The following is a 13,501-nucleotide window of genomic DNA, read 5'->3' as shown; positions in this document are numbered from 1 at the left end:
CATTCTGTCTATCCAGTATCCAATTAAAGAAAACATTTAATTACCCAACTCGGCAATCAAAAGTATTCTAGGAACCCTAAAAACAATTCAAAGGCTTTTACATACAAACGACTTAAGAGTGAAACCATTTTCACTGCCTTAAAAATTAACAGCAAGAAGGTGATTAGAATCCAGTGGGTGACTGCAAAGATGAAGCCAGCTTCAAAGGCTACATTCTTATAAAGAGGTCTACCGTTAGGGTCAACAACAGAGTAATTTTATCCTACACCAGTCAGGGAAATGTACAGCCGAACAAAAATCCTAACAAGTAGAAGGGGGCATTATTTTGATTTGCCTTGTCTAATATAAATAGTATTTTGCTGTGCTTAAAAAGATTCCAAAATTTTCTTCTTGGGAAGAAGCTGCAAGAACAATACTGAGCACATATTATTTGCACTGATCAATGTTTTGTGTAAGGCACTCAGATACTACAAGGATAAGTATGAATAAAAAACTATCCGTATTTTTTTCTGTCCTATAACATATACTATGAGGAAATCCCCACATTTCCATTAAAGTGGATCCAAAATATCAGATAATACAGTTCTTTACAAATGAGTTAGAAATAACATGGGATGCTAACAAAGTTGGATTTGTAGCCCATAACCTGGTGCTATGGAAGACCTGTAATTTTCACATAAGCACCTTAAGTTCAGAAGCTCAATTCTACAAGTACTTACCCAGATAAGCTGCTCCCAGCATGCGAACAATCCTAATAAGCAAACTCAGAAAAATACCTCTGCCTATCAAAGCAGTTACAAGATTAGGACCGAAAATGCCTAGTGGATCTATATAATTATATTTTAGCATTCAGTCCTAATTCATAAACGTTTAGTCACCATTTGCCAATACCCATGACTGATGAAACACAAAGCACATTAAAAACACACTAATAAGCAGAGCATAATAGAACTACTAGGAGCACACTTATTTTGGGGGATTTAGCTGACCTAATAACATTCACCTTCTGATCACACTCTAAATCAAACTACTATCAGTTTCTAGACTCAGCACAAGGAAATTCAGACAATATTCCTAACTTGCTTGTTAACACCAAGGTATCACAATACGTCTGCAAAAGGGAAACCAGATTTGTAAAGAAAATTTTTGATCTTTCACAAGAGGAGGAGTCTGAGGCAAAGCTAAGCTGAATTTATCAGCTACGTTATTTTGAAGCTACTTCAGTAAAAATACAACATTTTCAGAGTGACAGAACAACACTAGGACTTCTGCAAACCATGAGAAAGCTTCATAGCCCAAACATTTACTTCTCTCCAGAAACAAGAATGCCCATTTTCATTACATACAGAGCCATCACAAAGGCATTGCAAGTCTGCTGTTTGCATCACACTTTTACTTGCCATCCAGGCCAAAGAAAATAGTAAATTCTGGAAACAGTGATTCTGGAAAGTTGAGATGGAGTATCAGCTTTTCCTCCCATTGCTTCTATGGATTAAGTCACTGATCCTACAAATTTGTTTCTAGGTGTTGTAGCAAGAACCTAACAGATTTTTCTTCTTCCAAATCACTGAAACCCACGTTCTCCTAGGAGGACGCCTTTCACCTATATTGTACTTTGTCTCTGGGCCCTTAAAACATGTTCCCCTCCCGGGGATTTGGCAGCATTACAGACAGTGCAGCCAGTGGCCTTCAAAGAAACCAGTCTTAGAAGAAGCTCCCTCAAAGAGCTCTGCTCTGTCTTAGCAGGGCTCCTCCCCTTTCCTTGGGAACTGCTGTTAAACTGAGGGTCGTGCATTTGAAGCCCCTGGAGCAAGGCTGGGGCCATGCCTATGCCTGCCCGAATAGGAGACATGCTTTTGAAATTCAGCTGTTGCAAGGAACTGAGCTTGACAACATTAATGCAAACTGTTAGCGACTGGCTGTGTCCCAGGAATGAATGCAGACTCTCATATTTTCTGCCAGGTCTCCCATTTGTTTCCCATAATGACAGAGCATAGCCTGCGACTTAATTTTCCTGTGCCTTTTCTGCCTAGTCTGTTTAAGTAAAATTGAAACTATTACCATGTCCAATGTATTTATATTTTTTTTTCAGACTTATAGATGAGAAGTGTAAATTACTACTCAGATTCTGGACGGAAGAATGAAAACTAATACATATAATACATATTCTAGTGAGTACAGACTGATGAAGAAATACAAGAAACTTCTGAGGTCAGGCTCCTCTCTTATCAATCTGTACATACAAATTATAGATGGAACAGTGCCCAAACCAAAGCACTCATTCCATGTATTCCAAAATGCATCAAAGCCCACACAGTTCTTTGGGGTGATTCAAGTCTACCTCTCAGGCAAAAGCAAAAACACCCAAGAGAAGCAAGGTAGAGTAAAAAGAAATGGAAAAAATCATTGACATTCCTGTGCTTTAGAGCTCATATTCAGACAAATTCAATTAATTTATTCAGGAAAAGAAGGTTCAACAAAATAGATCAATTTGAAAGCAGATTACTAATAATAAAAGAAAATTTAAATTCAAACCCACAATTCTGTGGAGTACATTGTTTACGTTAATAAAATATTTACGGAGAGAAGGTGTTAAATTAAGAACAAGATAATCCGCCATGTAACATTTTATTTCTTAAAGCTGATCCCTTGGCTTCAATCACAGATGCCCTTAGATGAAATCAGTGTGGTCAGCAGGTATTAGTCATAAAAACAAGAGCTGTGCTACAGCTCGGAAGCACTACTGGAATTCACTGCAACATCAGATCCAAGGTGGATTCAAACTTGCCTCAACCATTTCCCAGACACTGCAATCTTTTCAATATCTGCTTTCATTCCAATTCAGAAGAAAGATAAACACTTCTCAAAGCTACTGTGAGATAACAACTATGGAAAGCTTGAACTTATTTTAATTTCACAAGGTTTACAGGTTTTTGGAACAATTTTTTTTGGCCAAAATTGCTAATAAAATTTCTGTTAGCACTGATCACACAGACTTCAAACAACATCACGATTCCAACTTCCTCTTTGGAAGTTATTGCAGTAAATAATTTTATTTGAAGAAATGACAAGAGCAAAAAGGAGAAAAGTATCAAAGACCGCACCTGTTACAAAGCAGAAGATAATAAAGAAGCACCAAAATAAAAGTACATTTTATGCCACACACATTTACTTTGCTTTTACGTGAAGTTAGAATATACTCCTTGGCTGTTAAAATTTTAATAAGCATCCTTGGACAGCTTTTTCAATGCAGCTGTTCATTTCTGTTGCAGGATTGCTCACCCAAACCTACGCAGAGTATACAGTACCTCAGCAGCCGCTTGGCTGCCACTTCCAGCTGATCTAGACACTGGACTGTTCTTTGGTAATTCAACGCATAATTGCAATTAATGTTGCTGGACCCAAACCTGAGTTCAGTTCTATTCAGTGCACCTGGCAAATGAATGGTCAGACCATACCGAATACCTGTTTTAAGTATCTGTTATTATCTTTTTGGTTTTGGTGACACAAGGAAAGGAAAGCACAAGAAATGTCTTCCTTCTTGTGTCAGGAGAACAACAGCAGCTTTTCTGGATCCTACCAACATGACGGGAAGGAAAACCTTTAAGGTAATGCAGAGGTGCTAGCTAGGCGTAGCTAGACAAAGACCAGGAGACTGAGATGCAGAGGGGAAACAGTGCACCTCCGCACCTCTACATATGTATGTACACCAAAACATACACCCTAACCTGTCTGCATGACTGAAAGTTGAGAGCACTAGAGAGACGGGCAGAAAAATTTGCAGGGGAAAAGGAAAAGTCATAGTGGTACTTATATCAAACAAAAAATAAAATATTTTTTTCTGAAGTCTTTCACAGCATATAAATGAGAATAGCATACTGATGAGAAGACAAGTATAACTGCTTCTCCTTACCATTGTTCAGATACCTTCTTTAAAGATCCATTTCTATACTTCAAATAAAAATCCCTCAGTCTTGCAATGAATAATTTTTTGGAAGAAATGGCTCCTAACTATCTTCAGTTAAGGCTGAAGTTTTCTTCTCGGTTAAAAACACTTTGCACTTCAATAGTACCTTTTTGCAGAATTCAGTTGAGGTTCAGCTCTCTTTTGATCTAATGAGGTGCCTCAGTTTGCATCTGGACAAAATACAGTCATGGAGAGAAGATGGATCTCTGTACTGCGGCAAAAAGCAATGTCACAGCAGAGCAGGAAACAAACATAGAACACTTAGTTCTTGTGTTCTTAGAAAGCGACACTAGACTGACACAGCGAACAGACTCAAAGTGATTTTTCATAGTAACATTTATACTTACTATAAAAAGTTTTAAAGTAACAATAAATAACAAAACTACACAAATCATCAATCCCTACACTTTGTCCTGATACAAGAAAGAAAAAGAGCCCAATTTCATGCTTATTGTTAGCAAGATGTTCTAACGTCTGTTAATTAATTATTTATGGTTCAGTAGCATTATTGTCTTTTAGGAGTTTCTGGGTTGATGTAAATGTGTGAAGGAGTGGGAGTATTTTAGCATGTGAGGATGAAAAGAAGTTAGAAGGATTGAGTCACTGAGTATTTTTATACATGGACCGGCTTTGTCAGAAGATTCAAGTCCGAAGTTCAACAAGGCTCCAGGTTATGTCATACAGCTTTGGCCCTAGCCAGTCCTTTCTGTCAGAAGTCCAGCACCACACAGAATCACAGAATCGTATAGGTTGGAAAAGACCTTTAAGATCATCGAGTCCAACCATAAACCTAACACTGCCAAGCCCACCACTACACCCTGTCCCTAAGCACCTCATCCAAATGGCTTTTAAATACCTCCAGGGATGGCGACTCAACCCCTTCCCTGGGCAGCCTGTTCCAGTGCTGGACAGCCCTTTCAGTGAAGTAAAATTTCCTAATATCCAGTCTAAACCTCCTCTGGCGCAACTTGAGGCCATTTCCTCTCGTCCTATCACTTTTGACCTGGGAGAAGAGACCGACCCCCACCTCTCTCCAGCCTCCTTTCAGGCAGTTGTAGAGAGCGATGAGGTCTCCCCTGAGCCTCCTTTTCTCCAGGCTGAACAACCCCAGGTCCCTCAGCCGCTCCTCATAAGACACAACTCTGCTGAGTTCTGCCCTGTTAACATATTCTGACAAGATGCATCCTGATTGCATGCTTAAAACAACCGCTCTTCTAAATACTATAAGGAGAGGAAAATAGATTTCAGGGGCTTATTTCTCTTCAGGGCCTCCAGAAGATGCAACATGTTTGTGAGTCTAGAGAAACCCCTCCAGTACATGTGCACTATAAGGGCAAGCTGTTCCCTTAAAATATTACCAAACCGAAACAGCTTTCCCACATGCAAACAGAGGACTCCCACACTTGTCATACATTCAGCACTGCAAATCCATTGAGGAGATAATAATTGCTACGTTTTTTAAAAGTCTCACTGAAAATGGTGTTGCAGCTATAACTGGTTCATCAATAGGTAGACCAAAGAACTGACTGGCTCCAACTATTCCTGCCAGGAATATCAGTTTCAGTTTAGACAGGAGGCATCAAATCTTTTAAAAAAATGAATATATAAATATAACAATATAAAAAAATAAAATATGTAATATATTTATAACATAACCAGAACAGGGTGGTGGGAATTCTGTTCAGCTGAGAAGTCTTGGAATTAGAAGATATTTTGAGAATTCTGCATATGAACTGTACAACTGATTTCTGTGAGCTTGAGGAATCTCCCTGACAGTTTATCATACCACTCTCATAATAAAAGCTCCCGGAACGTCACTTCTGACCCTGAAGACATTCACTCAAGTAATGGTCTTATCATAGAAGCTTTAACATTAACGCTTGGCTACAGCAACCTGGCTTTGTTCCTTATACAGGCACCTACGCTAATGGAATACATTAGTAGTAATTCCGACTTGACATATTGCCTTATGAATCAAATGAACCGCAATTAAAACCAACTTCTGTTACATAGAGAATCTAGCATCCTGTGGTTCATAATGGAGCAAACCATTTTTACTTATTTTTGTCTTTCAACTTTACTTATTTATTTTATATTTATTTATTCTTTATTTTACGTATTTAAAGTACAGTCTTTTCCATATAACATGAACTCATTGAGGAAGATATTTGTTCAGTTTTCTCTTACATAAAAACTGGACTGTTCTTATTGGGTGAATTTTACTTCACACACACACAGAGAAAACCCCCAAACCACATAAAAAACCCCAACCAACAACAACAAAACAACCCCAAAACAAACAAAAAACCCCAAACACCCAGAACCATAAAAATCAAAAACCAGAAAAGGAGACATTCATGCAGTGAGTGGCATGATCACGAGTTAACCTAAGGTATTTTCTGTCTACAGTGTTCATAGAGCAGGTACAGCAGGCTGATTCGAATCATTATGGGATCCAATTAAAAACAGACCACATCCAACTTCATTAATCTTCACTTGTTTCATTTTGCATACCTACAGCCTACAATCTTTTAAACCAACCATCTTACTACTAGTGCAATAACTTTCTCCCCCTTATTTGCTCTCACTGATCCAAGCCTCACTAAATTTCGAGACTCTCTACTATTCTTCTCATTGGCAAAAAAAAAAAATAATCTTAGAGTACCTTTGAAAAAGAAAATTTCTGTATAATTCTGCCAGCAATGGATGGGACAGTGTTTGCTGCACACAAGAGAAAATGCAAGACTAAACACATCTTTAAAGTGTACAATCCCTAATAAATAAGATGTTAATGGGAGAAGAGATGCTCTTAATCCTGTGGAAATTAGGGTGCTTAATTCGAGGTCAGTCTGTCAGCTCTCCATCAGCCATCTGGATCCAGGGAAATGCAGAAGCAGACTAGGATAGCATTTCTGGACCTCTGCAAAAGTTCCCATTAGTTTCTAAGCTATCTATACCTCCAATTTTCTTGTTACAAAATATCTTTGATTGGTGAAGCTGACAGACAAGTAGGAGAAAAAAGTGCTTCCAAGGCCACAGGTGGCTCTGGTCAAGGTCTCTGCAGATTTCCTTACTGGCCATGAGTGGCTCAGGAAGACTGCTATTAAAATGCATTTACTAGAACAGGAAACATCTCATTTCTCTAGCCATTTCCAACTAGGTTTGCTGTTTTTATCACCTATTTAAACGAAAAGCTGCTATGAAGCAAAAAGGAACCCTTCGCAGATAGCTAGTGAAGCTTAAGGATTTTGCCATTGTAAATCAGTATTCAGAAAAAAAACCTCTCAAGAGTGCAGTGACCTACTATGGAAGAAGACAAGAGAGATACTTCTAAATGCTCGTTTCAAAGACTGAAAACTACACATATTGCATGAAAAATCAAAGAGTTAAGAGGTGTACAAATTCTGGCAGATAACAAACCTATCTTACTGTGGGAATGGAGAGGGAGATAGAGTCTATCTATGCAACAGAAAATTTCAAAAGGTCTGCACATATCAAAATGTACAACTTTGCATTTGCTTTTCCAGAAGAATGTAAAGAAATCAATAATGAAATTTTAACTGAGAGCTTCTTGAAGACCAAAAGAACTGCGCTAGCAACCATGCAAAATAACATAGGACTAGGGCTGTGTCTCAAGTTCTTCCTTCTTTTCCACTCCCCCACAATACTGCTAGACAAAGTTGTCACTAAATAAGATTTAAACATGAAAGCTTTCAAGATGATACCATCTTGTTCAATTAAGTGGCAGGTATTCAGCCTGCATCTTACCAATATGGCCGATTTTCCATCTTGGAGAAGCTACGATGCTGCCACCAACCCAGAAAAACTCTTCAGCCAGACGGGCCACTGAGAACTTATTTTGAAGCAAGGGAGTTTTTGAGGCATCCATATCTGAGACAAAGGGCAGCTTCAGAATTGAATACAAGCGCTGCAGGCCTTAGTAGAGATCAAGATTCTGTAGTACACATTTTTAATGTAATAGCATAAAAATATTATCAGGAAAAAACAAGATAATCGGCGATTTCCAAAATCCAGTAGTATTTTTCAGGTTGTTACAGAGCAGTTTCACAGTAAATTTAGGCCTCCTCCCCTGTCTAGATTTAGAATATTAAAATCCCAACAAAATCCTTTTTATTCTATGTCACGTACCTATGTGTCTATTTTTGAGGACTGGGTGGGTTTCAGTTCAACATTTTAAAGAAGACACATGATGGACACCGACAGGGCCATGAGGCAAGACGGCATGTAGATGACTCCATTTCTGGACAGAAAGGCCTCCCGATGATATTCTTTTTCCTACTAGCGGCTAAGCATCCACCAAGACATTATGCCAATTTACAGCTGTTGGCTTCTCCATGCTGCTTCCTCCTTCTGACAGCAATTCCTACGTAGAGGTACTCTTATTTATTTGATTACTAACAGATTTGTAAGTCCCACTCCTGCTGAGGGCTCTACTTGCTCTTCAAAACCAACCAACAATATCCACTGCAGTAAGTAAGTACAAAGTTAATAGTACAATCCATTCCCCTCTCTGCCCTCCTGAGCCACCCTTGCCTTTCACTGTGAATCTGTCCAGGTGCTTAAGCTCTTCAGTCTCTTTCCAGGTCTGAAAAAAAAAGAACAATCACATTTTCTTCTCATACAGCTCTTCAAAATATCATTGTACCAGTCTTCATCTTTTCTCAGAAGGTTCTGCTCAGTATTTTAATGGACATGCCTGATAAAAGACGGAACATTTCTCTCTAGGCAGTAAAAACTAGATACGATGCAAACACAGCAACACATGTTTGCTCGAAATCCTAAATCCATCATACGCACTAATCCTAAAGCCGTGGTTCTGCCCTATCCAGTCAGGGATTTAGGTGACATGTTATAGCTCTAGGAAAAAAAAAGAAGGTTAAAAAAAAGTGCTTTGTTCTTCTTCACCTATGTTAGCAGCATCTTTCCATCTCACAACTCATTTTGGAATGTCTTTGCAAACTGACACAACCCCATGAAGATGCTTGCTTAGGACACAAGCCAGGCAGCTACACTGTACCGAACAAACGCTGTACACAGAAACCAGGAACACTGAGGGTGCTTGAAAACTGACAGAGATAAAAGCAGGTAAGGATTAATTTTTAAAAAGCACTAAGTCACTACCTCATTCCATTTGAAATGCATCCATTAAACTCCAAATACAGAAATCTGTCATTTATGTTATCACAACCTCTTAATCTACATTAAGTTTTAAGTACAATATACAATTGCTCTTGCCATCTGTGATCTGTACAAGGAGCCTAATATGCTTCTAGCTTGATGAGCTAAACACAAATTACCCATTTAAAAACACATTCATTAAGTACTTCCTACTCCTCCTTTCACAGTTTGAAAAAGCTTTAGAGTAGTTAATTCTAGAGATGATTCACTCTCAATTAGAAGTTGTTTATTTCACCACCTATTCCTAGAGTTCTTATATTAGGCTGGACTCAGAGTTTAATCACGGATTAATTCCAAAGAAAAAACAAACTGGGTCTGCGCTAAGGGTCAACAGTGGCAATAATGCTACGTACACTCTTGTCATGTTCTGCTATATATTCAAACACTTCAGCAATAGCCTTCCATTCTCCTAAGGCATCCTTCAAGAGTAATTTAGTGAGATGACTGCAAACTAATTGTCACCAGAGGAGGAAATTCTTCTGTAAAATGCTAAGAAGCGTATATCCATACAACAGAAAACTGCTACACAGAAGGCAAGAACCCGTGAAGTATTGCTCTAAAGATCCTAATCGTTTCTTCAAAGGAAGCAAGATCTAGCATGGGCCAGAATGAGACCTGAGAAATGTGAGCTCTACCCCATGCTTCTCTGAATTTCTTAAATAAATCAGTAAACAGCTTTGTGGGTAATTTCCACGCTATAGAAATAATATCTTAAATGGGCAGAATGACATTGTTGTACCTCACAAGGGAGGAGACAAAACTAAACTTTGCAGCTCTCAATTATAAGAGGACAGAGTTAAGGTAAACGTTTGCAATAAACCAAAAGTATTGCAGTTGTTCAGCTCCTTTTGTTTTCTTTTGCAGCACTAATCAGGGTTCCTTGAAGTCTTCCAGGTTGCACATGCAACAAAATCTCAGTAGCTGGCACTCTGTGTGCTAGGCAGCAAAAGGTACTCCTTTTAAAATTCAAAAATTGATTCTGCAAGGACATCCTAGATTCTGCATTAACCATTTATGTGTTATCAACCTGGGGACAAAGGGAAGGGAGAAAAAGAGTGAAATGTAACTCCTATTGCAGCATTGCCCAAGATACTAGTTTCACAGTTCAGAATTAGAGTTCTGCACAAGCAGCACTTTGAATGTGGATTTGTTTTGATTCGAGTACAGAGGAATACCAGTGATTTATAGCACCAGAAAAGAAGAACTATTTCAAAGTTTGAGTTAAAGTTAGATTTGTAATCCAAAGCCCACCCATAGAAGGTTAATTTAAATCCTTTTAGTTGGCACTATCAATGTGTCCTTCAGGCCTCCTAAGATGATGATCACATAAACAGAAAAATAAAATCTTTCGAACAGCTCCTCTATTTACTGATTATGCTGAATACTAGGGAACAGTGTGGGAAAACAACAGGAAATAACAAAGGGTTAAATGTGACATAATCCCAACTCCTAAGCATACTGAGCTTAGTACTTAGGATATAAGCCTATTGAAATGGGTTTCTATTCTTGCCTCACTTGACATCCTCAGAAAAATCTTGCTCACCTGACACAACATGCAGATTAAAGACTTCTTTCCATGGCACTTTAGAAACTTCTTATTCTCTGAGTGTAACAAAGGCTTCTCATGCCACAAAAAGATTGGAAAACCAACAACGTTTGAGTCTGCAAGCTGGCCTGTGGCTTAGCTAAAAGCGGAACTCAGAACACTTGACGAACAATGCTAAAATGTCAAAAGTCTTGTAAAAGAAGATATTTCCTTCAAGAATGGCAGAAAAGCCAGACTTCATCATACAGAGAAAGAGCATCTTGCAGAAGATACAGGAGCACAACATACATATGGTTTGGAAGATGGAGAAAAGTGAGCAAAGTGGAGATCCTCCTGAGACAAATGGGTTTATCATTAACGCAATCCATCAGGATGGATGGATTCCTTTCCAACATGCATGCTTTACTGTTGAGGGAAGAAAAAAGTGTTAAAAATTATTTAATACATAGGGAAACAGCTGTAGCCCTTAAAGTAGAAAAGACAAAACTAAAAATTTTAATGCAGGAAATTTCAATACATAGGCCAGACTCTGAACTCTCTTCTGTACATCAGGATTCAAGCAGAAGACAAAACAAAGAAGCAACGCAAGAGCTAAATTAAGCTCACAGTGTAGCAAGAAGCTTGAGCGTATCAGATAACAGCATGCAGACACAATTTCTATGCTTTAGCTGGCTACCAGTTGAAGATGTCACAGAAAATACTTCATGTGTACTTAACAAACTGATTTTCAAAGTTCAATATGTTGATCACCAGAGACATTAAATATTACAGACCTGATACTGTAATTGACTTATAAATCCACAAGGATTAGACTTGTAACTTCACGGCTATGCACTCCATTTATCCTTGCATGAACACACTACAGACCCAGTTTACCAGATTAACAAACTAACCTCATCACAAGAGGTTGATTCTAAAATACTTAGAAACACATGGGCAGCAATTAGTGATACCTGTATTAACTTTAATACAGGTATCACTATTTCCCACTTCCCATCCAGGGAAATCTTGCTCCTAATGGCTGCAGAATAAAAAGAAAATGATTGCCAACCCACAACACAAGTCATAAAATAAAAGGAGGAAACATTAAAAGGTTTTAATGTTATCTGGCACACTGCCATTTATCTGTACACTCTCTCTCTCTCACTCACTTTTATCCTCCCCATTGCACTTTCAGCTGTAAACACCAGTCAAAAAACCTTGGAAAAACTGCAGAAATTACAGTTACAGCTACATCTGAGACACCGCAGCCTAAGATCTTCATATGAGTTAGTACGCCTGTTACTGTCTTCTGAAGTACTAAATGCCAAGATGTTTCTAAGGGAAATAACAAACGCAAAGAAATCTCATTGAAATGCACACACTCAATACAGTTTAGAAATACATCTGAATTACAGTAAAGGTCCAAAACCCAACATACATAAGCACGAACAGCAGGACCACAGAAAGCTTGACTTGATGAACTGAAGTCATGATGCTCATTCGCTACTTCTTAATGTGTGATTTATGTTTCTTCCCCTTCCCCCAGAAATGCCGCTTCCTAAAGGTCTAAAGCAGCACGATCTAGACAGCAAGGCCAGTCAACTCAGTTTCAGCTTCTCCTCCGCCTTTGCGTTTCCATGGCCCTCTATGTTCTTTTACTGCTATGTGTCTGTATGCAACAGCTGCCTAAGTTTCTGCTATGACCTCTTCCCAAAAAGAGGAATATGGTGAGTATGTGCTGATGGAGCGTAGACAACATCTGTTATATTTTCTATTTTTGTCTGACAACTAAAAGCTTCTGCATTAGTTATATTAAGAATTCACTAAAACAATAGCTTTCAGATGGTTTTGGTAACTTCCAAGGAAGGCAAAAATTCAGATACGTGGAAGGAGAGTTATAACCAAATTTCCTCCACTCATTCAATCGCCCATTCACAGGCTCAGAAAGGCCAGACCACCGGCTGGACCACAACATTATCCTAACTGCATATAAGCTGCCTTTTCCTTAATTCTAACATAACCCCACTCTACTGACCTTTGGCATGGACACAAACAGAGCTACAGTCTACTACAGACTGCTAGACCATCTGGACAGCAACTCTAAGCACAGTAATCCACACTCAAGATTAAAGCCACATATCTTGCCTGTGGGAAGTGGAAGCCAGGTTATTTACTCGCTTCTGTTTCTCACCCACCATGCTCCAAAGCTTAATATTTTTGCACTGGCTCAGAATATACTCAAGTTCTTCAGTTTGACTGAAATACATCTGTCTTCAGTATGCATCAATTTACAAGGCCACTAATTCCTGGGAGAAACAGCAATGGCTGTAACGTTGCATGTCCTGATGCATCCTTTCAGTACTGGAATTCACAACGGGTAAGCCGTGAGACAGCTGCTCTAGCTAAGCAACCACAAATATGAATATTTCCAGGGCTTTCCAAAACTGTTTAGAAAGTCACATTGTTAAAATGAACTGATCCTGAAATCCCTTGAATTACTCTATTCACGTGAAGGAATATTCATGGAACAGGGACCCATTAGCAACAACAGCACTAACGTAATGACAACAATTAGTCTGCCTCCTTCCATGATGTTTAGTTCTCTTGAGCTAATCTGAAACAAATGATGCAATTATTTTAATTAAGTGAGAAAACACTTTGTGTTTTGAGCCTTCGAGTAGGTTTTGCGTTAAGGAAGACTTTCTTTAATAAACATATTATGATTTTTGTGTCACACTTTATCAATGAAACTGTAGAAATATTAACTCTTTTCCCCTTAAAACATGCACCGTCTTTGAGACATTTCT

At 38.6% G+C, this 13,501-nt stretch overlaps 1 protein-coding gene across 5 annotated transcripts in view; it reads right to left on the bottom strand.

The window, feature by feature from the left end:
- Window positions 1–13,501, bottom strand: part of PLCH2 (phospholipase C eta 2) — a 128,460-nt gene that overhangs the window by 46,291 nt on the left and 68,668 nt on the right. The gene's annotated exons all lie outside the window — the stretch shown is intronic.

Source organism: Ciconia boyciana, chromosome 19 (assembly GCF_034638445.1).
Source record: "Ciconia boyciana chromosome 19, ASM3463844v1, whole genome shotgun sequence".
In the NCBI taxonomy this organism is placed as follows: domain Eukaryota; kingdom Metazoa; phylum Chordata; class Aves; order Ciconiiformes; family Ciconiidae; genus Ciconia; species Ciconia boyciana.
This window is presented reverse-complemented; position numbering and strand designations above follow the sequence as displayed.